Below are 14,247 nucleotides of genomic sequence, written 5' to 3' on the forward strand. Positions count from 1 at the left end.
TGGAACAGGATAGAAAATTCAGATACAGACCCAAAGACATATAGAAATTTAGTAAGTAAAATCATGGGGGTAAAGTTGGACTTTCAAATAAATAGTCCTGGGAAAACAGGATAGCCATTTAGAAAAAAATTAAATTAGATTTATGTCTCATACCTTACACAAAAGGATTAGAAAGTTAAACCTTAAATAGGAGACCACACAAATATTAGAAGAAAACACCAACATGACAGTCAATATGGAAAACCCAAAAGATTCCACCAAAAAACTGCTAGAACTGATTCATGAATTCAGCAAAGTTGCAGGATATGAAATCAATGCACAGAAATTGGTTGCATTCCTATACACCAACAATGAAGCGACAGAAAGAAAAATTAAGGAATCAATCCCATTTACAGTTGCACCAAAAACTATAAAATACCTAGGAATAAATCTAACCAAAGAGGTGAAAAATCTATACACTGAAAACTATAGAAAGCTTATGAAAGAAATTGAAGAAGACACAAAAAAATGGAAAAATATTCCATGCTCCTGGATAGGAAGAACAAATATTGTTAAAATGTCGATACTACCTAAAACAATCTACATATTCAATGCAATCCCTATCAAAGTAACACCAGCATTCTTCACAGAGCTAGAACAAATAATCCTAAAATTTGTATGGAACCAGAAAAGACCCCAAATAGCCAAAGCGATCTTGAAAAAGCAAACCAAAGCAGGAGGCATCACAATCCCAGACTTCAAGCTATACTACAAAGCTGTAATCATCAAGACAATATGGTACTGGCACAAGAACAGACACTCAGATCAATGGAACAGAATAGAGAACCCAGAAATGGACACACAAACGTATGGCCAACTAATCTCTGACAAAGCAGGAAAGAATATCCAATGGAATAAAGACAGTCTCTTCAGCAAGTGGTGCTGGGAAAACTGGACAGTGACATGCAGAAGAATGAACTTCGACCACTTTCTTACACCATACAAAAATAAACTCAAAATGGATGAAAGACCTCAATGTAAGACAAGAAGCCATCAAAATCCTTGAGGAGAAAGGAGGCAAAAGCCTCTTTGATCTTGCCCATAGCAACTTACTTAACACGTCTCCAGAGGCAAGGGAAACAAAAGCAAAAATGAACTACTGGGATCTCATCAAAATAAAAACCTTCAGCACAGCGAAGGAAACAATCAGCAAAACTAAAAGGCAACCAACAGAATGGGAGAAGATATTTGCAAATGACATATCAGATAAAAGGTTAGTATCTGAAATCTATAAAGAATTTATCAAACTCAACATCCAAAAAACAAATAATCCAGTGAAGAAATGGGCGAAAGACATGAATAGACACTTCTCCAAGGAAGACATTCAGATGGCCAACTGACACATGAAAAAATGCTCAACATCACTCATCATCAGGGAAATACAAATCAAAACCACAATGAGATGCCACCTCACACCTGTCAGAATGGCTAACATTAAGAACTCAGGCAACAACAGATGTTGGCAAGGATGCAGAGAAAGAGGATCTCTTTTGCATTGTTGGTGGCAATGCAAGTTGGTGCAGCCACTCTGGAAAACAGTATGGAGGTTCCTCAAAAAACTAAAAATAGAACTACCCTACGACCTGATAAAAAATTATCAGGACACCTAGGCATTTGTCCATGGGATACAGGTGTGCTGTTTCAAAGGGCCACATGCACCCCCATGTTTATAGCAGCACTATCAACAATAGCCAAAGTATGGAAAGAGCCCAAATGTCCATCGATGGTTGCATGGATAAAGAAGATGTGGTATATATATACAATGGAGTATTACTCGGCAATCAAAAAGAATGAAATCTTGCCATTTGCAACTACGGGGATGGAACTAGAGGGTATTATGCTAAGTGAAATTAGGCAGTCAGAGAAAGACAAAAATCACATGACTTCACTCATATGAGGACTTTAAGAGACAAAACAGATGAACATAAGGGAAGGGAAACAAAAATAATATAAAAACAGGGAGGGGGACAAAATAGAAGAGACTCATAAATATGGAGAACAAATGGAGGGTTAAGGGGAGGGGTTGTGGGAGGGGGGATGGGCTAAATGGGTAAGGGGCACTAAGGAATCTACTCCTGAAATCATTGTTGCACTATATGCTAACTAATTTGGATGTAAATTAAAAAAAATAAAAAATTAAATTAAAAAAAGACAGCAGTGAATTTCTTTATAATCTGTACATAAGGAAAGAAAAGTTTTCTAACTGATCCAAAAACCAGATTTAATAAAGGAAAAGACTGATAAATCTAATTATAGAAAAATAAAAACTTTTTTCATGGTTAAAAATATAAGCAAAGTAAAAGATGAAAAACTAGGAGAAAATATTTTCTGCATATATAACAGGTAAATAGCTAATAATCCTTAAATATTTGAAGATAAAGAAGACCAAAAATCCAGTAGAAAAATGAGCAAAAGATATGAACAAGAAATTAAAGACATTTTAATATGGACTTTGTTTAAAGATACCAAAAAATGTCAAATTCACTTATTATAAGAGAAATGCAAATTAAAATCACACCAAGAATCCTTCAGTTCCAATTAAGATGGGTTAAACACATTCTACGCTGTCTTCACTCTCAGAGCAAAGATAATCCTTCACTCTGACCAGAGGAACCACAGTTTGAACCATAGTTCAAAGAGCATAGAGGGAATCTCCATTTCCTTTTCTTCCCCCCCTCTCTTTCTTTCTTTCTTTCTTTCTTTCTTTCTTTCTTTCTTTCTTTCTTTCTTTCTTTCTTTCTTTCTTTCTTTCTTTCTTTCTTTGTCTGAATTCACAACCCTGAGATCAAGACCTGAGCTGAGATTAAAGTTGGAAGCTTAACTGACTGAGCCACCCAGGCACCTCATCCATTTCTTTTATTTAAATCTCCCGATCTTCCCACCGCTTGGCTGCAGAAGCAGTTAAAGTCATAGGAAATGCATAGCAAAGGGGAGACTAAAGCCCTGGCTGGCCAGAGGACTAGAAAGGGGAACCCCTGTGAACTAGAGGAGAGGAGTGATCACAGAGACAAGGCTTCAGAAGGTAATCTTATAAAGTTATGAACAGATTCCTGGACTTCTCCTGTGCTGAGCACGCATCAAAATCTTTGAGAACTAAACAGGATAGGTAACTGTCAATGTATCAGCTGGCCTGTGGGTGGCACACATGCAGGATAGATCTAAGGGCACCACACAGGCAATGAAAATTAAATTGACATTGGAAATGCAGCCCACAGAACACAGATCGGGGGGCTCAGTTAAGCACCCAACTTAACTCAGGTCATGATCTCAGGGTTTGTGAGTTCCGTCCCCACATTGGGCTCTCTGCTCTCAGTGCAAAACCTGCTTCGAATTCTGTCTCCCTATCTCTCTACCCCTCCCCTGCTGGCACACTCACACTTTCTGTCTCTCTCTCTCTCTCAAAAATAAACATTAAGAAAAATAATAAGAAGAAGAAGGCAGATCAGAACTTGCAATCCGTACCTAACCAGGTCAACTGCCTGCTTAAAAAAAATTATCAGGACACCTAGATGGCTCAGTCGGTTAAGCGTCTGACTCTTGGGTTCTGCTCAAGTCATAATCTCGCTGTGTCGTGAGTTCAGCCCTGAATCCGGTTCTGCACTGGCAGTCCGGAGCCTGTTTGGCATATGCTCTCTTTCCCTCTGTCTCTCTGCCCCTCCCCCACTCACGCTATCTCTGTCTCTCTTAAAACAAATACATAAACTTAAAAAAAATTGTCCATAGGGATTAAACAAGACTTAGAGTATCAGGGGCTCCTGGGTGGCTCAGTTGGTTGGGCGTCCAACTTCAGCTCAGGCCATGGTCTCGCAGTTTGTGAGTTCCAGCCCCGCGTCAGGCTCTGTGCTGACAGCTCAGAGCCTGGAGCCTGCTTCGGATTCTGTGTCTCCACCTCTCTCTGCCCCTCCCATACTCATACTTTGTCTCTCTCTGTCTCTCAATAATAAATAAACATTAAAAAAATTTTAAAAAAAGACTTAGAGTATCATAACATAATATACAAATGGCCAGGATGCAATCCAAAATTACTTGACATACAAAGAAACACAAAAGTCTGACATATTATTGTGGGAAAAGAAACAGATACCATCCCCAAGATGACTCAAATACTGGAAATATCTGAAAAAACTTTTTCCCCCTTTTTAAAAAGATTGAGATATAATTAATATATAACAGTATATTTGTTTCAGGTACACAACATAATGATTCAATAGTTGTATATTTGTGAAATGATCACCACAGTAAGTCTAGTTAATATCCATTACCATATATGGCTACAAATTATTTTTTTCTGATGATAATAACTTAATATTTACTCTCTTAGCAACTTTCAGATATACAACAAAGTTTTATTAACTATAGTCATCATGCTGTACATTACTTGGTAATACCAAGACATATTTATTTTACAACTGGAAGTTTGCACCTTTTCACCATCTTCTCCCATTTTGCCCACTTCCTACTCCCTGCCTCTGGCAACCACCAATCTGTTTTCTGTTTCTGAGTTCAGTTTTTTTTTTCCTTAAAAAGTCCACATATAAGTGAGACCATTTGGTATTTGTCTTTCTCTTATTTCACTTGCATAATGCTTTCAAGGGCATTCTATGTTGTTGCAAATGGCAAGATTTCCATCTTTTTATGACTGAATAATATTCCACTGTATATATATTCTACATTTTCTTTGTCCATTTATCCATTGACAGACGCTTAAGTTGCTTCCATGTTTTGGCTATTATAAATAATGTTACAATGAACATAAGAGTGCGTGTATCTTTTAGAGTTAGTGCTATCATTTCCTTTGGTCAAATACTCAGAAGGAGAATTGCTGGATCATATGATAGTTCTATATTTATTTTTATTTTGAAAAAGAGAGAGAGTGGAGGAGGGGCAGAGGGAGAGGGAGAGAGAGAATTTCAAGGAGGCTCCATACCCAGTATGGAGCCCAAAACAGGGCTCGAACTCATGAGATCATGACCCAAGTCCAAATCAAGACTTGGACACTTAACTGGCTGAGCCAACCAGGCGCCCTTATTTTTAATTTTTGAGGAATCCCCATACTGTTTTCCCTAGTGGCTACACGAATTTACATTCCCACCAACAGTGGACAAGGGTTTCGTTTTTTCCACATTCTCACCAACACTTTTTATTTTTTATCTTTTTGATATTAGCCATTCTACCATGTGTGAGGTGATATCTCATTATGCTTTTGATTTGCATTTTCCTGATGGCTAGTGATGGTGAGTACCTGTTCATGTACCTGCTGGCCATCTGTATGTCTTTGAAAAAATGTCTATTTAGTTCCTCTGCCCATTTATTTAAAGATTTTATTTATTTATTCTTTTGAGTAATCTGGTGGGACTTGAATTTACAACCCCAAGATCAAGAGTCAGATGCTTCACAGACTTGAGCCAGCCAGGTGCCCACCTCTGCTCATTTTTTAATCAGACTGTTTGTTTTTTGTTACTGAGTTGTATAAGTTCTTTATGTATTTTGGGTATTAACCCTCTTTAAATATATAATTTGCAAATATTTTCTCCCATTCAATAAATTGCCTTTACATTTTGTTGGTGGTTTCCTTTTGCTGGTGCAGAAGCTTTTGGTGTGATGTAGTGTTCCACTTGTTCATTTTTTGTTTTTCTTGCCTTTTTTGGTGTCAAGTCCAAAAAATCATCACCAAGACCGATGTCAAGGAGCTTACCACCTATATTTTCTTCTAGGAGTTCGATGGTTTCAGTTTCTTATAAAGTTAAGCATATGTTTGCCAAATAACTTAGCAATCCCACTTCTAGGCATTTATCTCTAAAACTGTACACAGATATTTATAGAAGTTTTGCTTATAATCAGAAAAAACTGCAAACAATCCAAATGTCTTTCATTAGGTGAATGGATAAGCACACAGAAGTGCATCGGTACAGAGGGACACTGATGGGCAGTACCAAGAAGTGAACTATTGATGCACAGAGCAGTGTGGGTGACTCTCAAAGATACTATGCTAGATGAAAAAAGTAAGTCTCAAAAGGTTACATACTATATAATTCCATTCATATGACACTGGACAAGTCACATGAGGAACGGAGAACAGATCAGTGGTGACTAGGGTTTATAGGTGAAGAGAGTGTCTGACTAAAAAGGGGTCCCATGAGTAAATTTGGGGGAGTCATGGAATGGATTGGGAGTTCCATGTCTTCACTGTGGTCACAAGAATCTAGGGGCGCCTGGGTGGCTCAGTTGGTTAAGTGTCCGACTTCGGCTCAGGTCATGATCTCGCAGCCTGTGAGTTCAAGCCCCGCATCAGGCTCTGTGCTGACAGCTCAGAGCCTGGAGCCTGTTTCAGATTCTGTATGTGTCTCTCTCTCTGACCCTCCCCCATTCATACTCTGTCTCTCTCTGTCTCAAAAACAAACAAACAAACAAAAAGAATCTATACATATGTTAAAAGTGATAGAACTGCATACCAAAATGTTTTTATCACGTAGAAATTTTTTGGTGGGGCACCTGGCTGGCTCCGGCTGGCTCATGTGACTCCTCACCTTGGGGTCATGAGCTCAAGCCCCACACTGGGTGTAGACATTACTTAAATAAATAAATATGAAAAAAACCACACTGAGATACTGTTTCTTTCCTATTAGAGAAGCAATAACTTGAAAGTTTGACAAAGCATTCTGCTGGCAAGACTGTGGAGAAATAGGCACTTTCACTGGTGGTAGGTATGCAAATTACTATAACTCATTTCAGGAGAAATCTGAGAATGTGTAAAGAATGACATACGGGGTGCCTGGGTGGCTCAGTTGGTTAAGTGTCTGACTCTTGATTTTGGCTCAGGTCATGATTTCATGGTTCGTGGGATTGAGCCCCATGTCAGGCTCCATGCTGACAGTGCAGAGCCTTCTTGGGATTCTCTCTGTCCTTCTCTTTCTGCCCCTCTCCTGCTTGCACAAATGCACACACTCTCTCTCTGTCTCTAAATAAATAAATATTAAAAAAAATTAAAATGACATGTGTTTTACTTTTGACTCAGCAATCCAACTCCTAGGGATTTACTTTAAAGAAACATTTTCAGGGGTACTGGCTCAGTTGGTGGGGCATGTGACTCTTGATCTCAGGGTCATGAGTTTGAGCCCCACATTCAGAACACAGTTTACTTAAAAAAAAAAAAGAAAATGAAAATTTCCAATAACACAAAAATCCTTATGCATAATATGCCCTGAAGCACTATTTGTCATTGCAAACTATTGGAAACAACCAAAATGCTCATACATAGAAGAATAGTTTCGTAAACCATAGTACATGCACACAATGGAACACGACATGGCTGTAAAAAAGATTTAACATCTCTATGAACCAATAAGAAGCTATATGCAGGATACATATTATTAAGTGAACAAAGAGTAGTGCTAAAGAGTGTCCATAGTGTGAAAAGAAGGAACAGTAATAACGCATAGATATATCTGCTTATTTTTAAACAGAGAAACACAGGAAGGATAAACCAGGAAATGAGACCCCTTTGGGGGGTAGGGATGGGTGGAGAGGACAGAAACAGAGGAACAGGGTGGAAGAGGTGGGAATAGGGGTTACACTTGTCTGAATATATATTATACATAGTTTTCTCTCAGGACTGTATTCATGCTTCGCATACTCAAAAATTAATATCAACAAGGATGGAAGAAAAAAATCCCTTAAATTTAAATAGAAGCGGAAACAATGAACTTAGTGTTATTTCAAATGAAAAACATAAGCATAGCGAAATAGGGCAGGGACAACTGTTGCACACTGTGTTTTGGCCATATCCCCTCAGACTAATGACAAAAAACTGTTAACAAATATTGAGCTCTAGTTAGTAGGCTTGCTTTTGTAGTGGTATGGATTAGCCATTCTGAAGCTATTCTCTATGCATTGTAGGTCTGAGCAAGTCAATAAGTATGTTGATTACAGTGGGAGCCAGTTTGTCACTGGTGGGAAAGGGAGTTACAAATATGGAAAGGAGGAAAGCTGGAATGAACCCCGTGGTGTTGGACTAGAATTGGAAGTAATAGTGGGGATTCGTGGTGTATGAGAGCAGAGCATTTGGTGGTAAGAGACTGTGACACTCCGGGACCCAAGAACAGCTTCTGAGAACCATAAATGGTAGGGCTGTGCCTGGCCCATTATTTATAGAAGCCCCACACCCTGTAGGATTGTAACATTGCCCATCTACATTATGAGATTGGCCTCACTATTACATTACAAAGATGACTTTCTGCCAATAGCACATTTTTTATTTGGGGACTTGGAATAATAATGGAAGAAACAGTCTAAGTCCTATGCATTAGTCAGGCCTCTTTCTGTTGCAAGAGAAGAAACTGAGCTCGAACTAATCGAAGCACTAAGGAGGTTTATTAGTACCTACCGTGGACAGATTAGGAGTGGGTCTAGCTTCAGGTCCGTCTGGATCTAGGGGCTTGAATGATATCATTGCGGCTCTCTCTCTTTGTCACTCGGGCTTTCTCTGCTGGGTGGGTGTGATGGAACTGGACAGCACAAGGGTCATCTCTGGCCAGTTTAGCAAGCCCAGCAGAAAGAAAGCCTGCCTCCTAGATTCTGTCAAGAAGATCCAGGAAGGACTGTGATTGGTCCAGCTCGTGGGGTGAGAGAGATGGGGCCACCTTGACTGGTGAGCCCCAAAACCACAGGGAGTGAGGGAGGGGTTCCTGAAAGGAATCATAGGAGAGGCCAACAAAATTAATGACTCTCTATTGCTTTTCCTGCCACAGCCTCCTAGTAAAGTTCTGACTTCTGTTTATGCCCACCAGGTGGGACTAGGTAAATTCCTCAACAACAATAAAAAATAAAACTACTGTAACCACTTTGCCCATGACAAGATTCTCTGACAGCTTACCATGAGCCCTCGTGGGGAGGCTGAGCAGACCTGGGTGTGTCTTGTGGGGTCCTCCCCCACATACCTGTGCCTAGCATGGGGGCTTGCCCTCAGCACAAGCTCAGAGAGCGTTTGTTTGTTTCATGTTTACAGTACCTTCCGCACCCTCCTGCCCCCATCATCTGTCTGTCCGACAGGGCCCTCCAGAATGCACCAGTTCTCAGGCAGTGAATGCCCAAGACAGAAACCTGAACGTACCTGCCTCGGAACTCTTCCCAGGTCAGTTTCCAAACCCAAGCTCAGAGTATGGTCTAACTTGCTGTAGGTATTTTATGTTTAATTTACCAATAGATGAATAAGTAATAGTCACCACTAAAAAATCTTCCTAGCTGAAATTTCAGCCATTGTTACCTTTGGTAGAGGAACTTTGAGACCCTAACATCCCATCCTTCTGTGAGCTGCCACACCTATGTCCTTTTTGAAGCCCAGAGGATTTAGGTAGCCTCACAGGGGGCTGAAAGAGAATAACTCCAGGTATCTTCCAGAAGTTTATCCTGAACTCTCTGCCCCTTGAATATTCATCAAAAGCCAGTGCTTTGGAATAGGGACTCTCCAACATGAGTGTACATGATAATCTCAAGTACATATTTAAAATGCAGATTCCTTGGACCCTACTGCTGGAGGCTCCGAGGAACAGAGGCTGATGAGGAGCCGAGGGAAGAGCTATCTGAGCACAAGGAACAAGTGCAAAGGCCCTGAGGCAGGAAAGAGTGTTCCAGGAACTAGCAATAAAGTGAGAAAAAGACTGAGAGGCAGGAGGCGAAGAAGCAAGGACCACAACAGGCAGGGCCTTGAGGCTGGGATAAGGAGATTGGGTTTTTATCTAAGCACAGCTAGGAGCCACTGAAGGTTTTAAGTGGGTAGAACTCCAAATCAGATTGTCACTTTAAGAAAATCACTCTGGAGGGTTGATGGGGGGTGGGAGGGAGGGCAGGGTGGGTGATGGGTATTGAGGAGGGCACCTTTTGGGATGAGCACTGGGTGTTGTATGGAAACCAATTTGACAGTAAATTTCATATATTAAAAAAAAAATAAAATAAAGATAACTGAACAAGAAAAAAAAAAAAAAGAAAATCACTCTGGCTGCTGTGTACAGAATGGATGATTGTAAAGCAAGAAGGTAGGCAGAGGGACAAGACAGGAGGCTTCTGGAGGGTGAGATGTGAGGATTCTGAGTACTAACCTCAGTCCTGGTGCATTCTTTTGTTTCTGCTTGCATCCCCTTCTGTTCCACTTATTTTATCCCCTACTCACCCCTACTACTTCAAGATGAGAGTGTTCTTTTTTTTTTTTTAAGTTTATTTATTTATTTTGAGAGAGAGAGAGAGTGAGCAAGAGAGAGCGCACGTGTTTGCAAAAGGTGGGGAGGGGCAGAAAGAAAAGGAGAAGGATAGAATCCCAAGCAGGCCCCTCACTGCCATCACGGAGCTCAAACTCACAAACCCTAAGATCATGATCTGAGCCGAAACCAAGAGTCAGACACACAATTGACTGAGCCACCCAGGCACCCTGAAAATGTTATTTTTATTATGAAAACAATATATTCTCAATATTTAAAATGCAAACAATACAGACAAGTAAAAAAAAGAAATTAATCATCAACAATCTCACCGCCATGAGATGTTACCGTCCCTCCAGACATTCTCTACATGAGTACACATGCATTTTGCCCAAGTAGAATCATACTACACATGTTACTTTATAATGTGTTTTTCTTACTGGATGAAGTATGATTCCAGGTGCATAGATGATGTGCATTTGATGAGGGGAAGTTGAATCTCACTCAACCAGGTTTCTTTGCTGTTTGTGCAAATTTCCTCAAAGAGAGGTTTTCAAAAGGTATAACTTTGAGTCTATAAAGTTAGAAAACACAAGTAATTTTCCTAAAAAGCGGGAAAGGGCCTAGGGGGTTTAAAAATTAAAAGCCAGAAAATATACTCCAAACAGAGGAGCTACAAAACGAGTGTAGTAATTTCCTCCCAGAAGGGAATGTGACGCCTGGACAAAATTCCGTTGTTTATTTTGCATGGTCTTAACTCAAGCTACACAAAAAACCAGAGAGCAATGGCAGGAAGTGCCTTTTTGTGTCCGGGCGGGGATGGGGCTCCCCAAGTGAAGCCTCTGGATATCTCAGGATTAGCCAAGAATCCTCAGAGCAACTCGCCCAAAACACTAATTGTATTTGTGTCTGTGTCTTTGATTAGTGGCTTAGTCAGCTTTCTTGCTCATTATCATTTTAACCTTTTTAAAAAATTACTATTAAAGTAATAAGGCTAAGGCTCTAGTTTTATTTTTTATTTCCCCCCAGAGGAAAATAATTTAAATACAAACTTGAAGGTATTTTATATACTCTTTATCTCTGGTAATGTATTTAACAACCTTGATGTGGGAATGTTGGTTTTTTCCACCTTCATCATCAAATGGTTTAAACAGAAAGCAAAGGCCTCGGGATACCTGGACCCTGTCCTTAGCCATTAGTTGCTTTCCTCAGGTTGAATATCCATCCTACAGCTCAGCAAAGAAAAAAAATCAAAGTAGACCGTGCATATTGGGGTTTTCATTCAGTGATCTAATGTAATAGAGCTGAATTAACTGAATATTAACAATAGAATACAGGTAATAGGTATATGGTGTTCACTGTAAATCCAGATTCTAAGTTATTGTGTTACTTATATTACTTGCTTTCATTAGCTGACAGCAAGCCTTGGTGGCAGACAACTTTCAGAAAAGGATTCTTACATTTAATGGGAGAGGGAGAGGTAGAAACTCTCAGTCATTTCTGGAATTTTTTCTAGGAAGGGCAGATACTGAGTATTTGAGTGTGTCACCTGTTTCCACAATAGGTTGTAGTCTCTTTCTGAGGATTTTGAGATTTAGTTAATGTAGTCAATGCTTTGTTTATTTGTTTAATTTTTTTTAATGTTTATTTTATTTTTGAGAGACAGAGACTGAGTGCGAGCGGGGGGAGGGGCAGAGAGAGAGGGAGACATAGAATCTGAAGCAGGCTCCAGGCTCTGAGCTGTCAGCACAGAGCCCAATGCGGGGCTCAAACTCACCGACCACATAAGATCATGACCTGAGCTGAAGTCTGCTGCTTAACCGACTGAGCCACCCAGGCGCCCTTTGTTTGTCTTAATTTTAAAGAATATTATATAAATAACACATGAATACATTAACACTGAAAAACTGAACACATTGCAGATTAAAATTCCTTTTGAAACCCTCTCTCCACCCCAAATCTCCAGTCTTTTCTTCCCAGCCCCTGCCAAATTAAATCACTTTTTTGATTTGATATACATGCTTCCAAGCTTTCATATATATATGCACATATATATGTGGTATCCAATATATGCGGTATTGTTATCTCCAATATATGTATTGTTTTATTTGTTGATTTTTCATAAATGTTATTAATCCATATTTATCATTCTATAACTAGCTTTCTCTCCCCCCCACCCCATCAACATGTCTTAGAGCTTTTTTTCTAAGTTCTCCATAACTCTACCTTATTAAAATGAACAACCCTGATGAATTGTATAGTGTGCCAAGTTGGCTATTCCATGCATGTTTTTAGGTATTTCTCTATTCATAGACATTAAGGTTGTTTCTGACTACTTTTTTCTTTTCACCATTAAAAACATGACAGAAAGCAAGTTTGTATATACCTACCAATATGCGAATATGACTTTTTTCCCCAAGGTTAAATATTCATAAAGCAGAATGGGCTTGCAGAAGAAATGAGAAATTCTACATATGTTTTGTTTTAATAGAAATGGCCAGTTTTCCCCACAACATTACTTTTAGTGGTCAACTCCAGAAAAAAAAATATATATATATATAAATATATATATATATTTATATATATATATATTTAATGCTTATTTAGTTTTGAGAGAGGGAAAGGGACAGAGAGAGAGGGGGACAGAGAATCTCAAGTGGGATCCGTGCTGACAACACAGAGCCCAATGTGGGACTTGAACTCACAAACTGTGAGATCATGACCTGAACTGAAGTCAGGCACTTAACCAATTGAGCCACCCAGGTGCCCCAATATTTCTTTTTATTAAGCTTCAGAATGGGCTCACCCTGGGCTCCAAACAAAACAGGGACAGGAGGACTATGAACTGAGTCTTTGGCTTCTAAGAAGGCTTATGACTCATCTATGAACCCTCATATATCAACTGGCAAAAGGAAGGCTAAACCACATGCTAAATATTAGATTAAAAAAAAGATTAGTTGAAGGTGGGTATACAGAGATGGGACATAAAGAAGGAGGGAATGGGAACAAGTAGTGGGAATGAGGTGGCCACACTCATTCTGAGTATATCTAAGCCCTTTTATGTAGTTGTAATTCTTAGAACCAGTTTACATACTCCCAGAATAAATAAACCATTCAAATCAACCAGGATGAGAAGAAAACCCAACAAGGAACACCAACAATAAGAAATCTAAGTGTATTACAAGCAAATAATATAACCACACTGGAGGAGATGGGGAAGAGAACACCTAATGGAAGTAACTGAAAAATGATATTTCGATACTATAAGACAAAAGGTGGAAGGACTGTACACAGAGATTGTAGTTTAGTCGGTAAATTTGTTCCTCTCTATGGGTCTCACAGGGGAATGAGTTAGCAATTCTGAAACTGTTTTATGTGCAGACTAGTCTGGGTCCAATTAGGAGACAGAAACCACAGTAATTTGAACAGGGAAAATTTAATAAAAAGAATTATTAACTATAGCAAGGGATTGGAGAAATGAGTGATTGGCTAGTAAGAAGCAGAGAGAACTCTAGAGAATATAGGAATAGCATATCTAAGGAGCAGCTACTTCCCTGGGCTTAGAGAGACAATCCAAGGAAAAGTCTCCTTCCTCCAGGGCAGAGACTCAGACCCAGTTGGAGAGGGGACAGCCGTGGCTCAGTAAATGGCAGAGAAGTCACTGTGGTCCCATGCTATCAGAACTTGCCAGAAACCCACTCGCTATGGTGCCAGGAAAACTGTTCATGGGAAGGTGTCTCACTGGAGGCACTCAACTATGAAACCGTCCAAAAAGGGCGCCAGGGGGAAGCTGCCAGGCACTAGTGTTTCTGGATGCTGCATACTGCAGGAGCCGGCAGCTAGAATCTGGTATTGGAGAAGTTGTCTACACAGCAGGAACTGGACATTGGAGAAGCTGCCTACACTGCAGATGCTGGAGGAGCAGCCCATACTGCGGGAGACTACCAGAAGGAACACACCAGACCATGCCTTCCTCCTTTTTCCTGCAATGTCTCTCCATCGCCCTCTCCTGACAAAA

General features: G+C 39.8%; 1 long non-coding RNA gene across 5 annotated transcripts in view; it reads right to left on the reverse strand.

Annotated features, from left to right (window-relative positions):
• The window catches only part of LOC131510012 (uncharacterized), a 46,904-nt gene that overhangs the window by 18,482 nt on the left and 14,175 nt on the right, over positions 1 to 14,247 (reverse strand). For 3 of the 5 annotated variants that reach the window (XR_009260851.1, XR_009260852.1, XR_009260850.1), the window contains exon 3: positions 8,423 to 8,723. The exons of the other annotated variants lie outside the window; for them this stretch is intronic. This is a non-coding gene — a long non-coding RNA (uncharacterized LOC131510012). The remainder of the gene's footprint in view (positions 1 to 8,422; positions 8,724 to 14,247) is intronic. 5 annotated transcript variants of the gene reach the window in all.

Source organism: Neofelis nebulosa, chromosome 4, assembly GCF_028018385.1.
Source record: "Neofelis nebulosa isolate mNeoNeb1 chromosome 4, mNeoNeb1.pri, whole genome shotgun sequence".
Classification (NCBI taxonomy): Eukaryota; Metazoa; Chordata; class Mammalia; order Carnivora; family Felidae; genus Neofelis; species Neofelis nebulosa.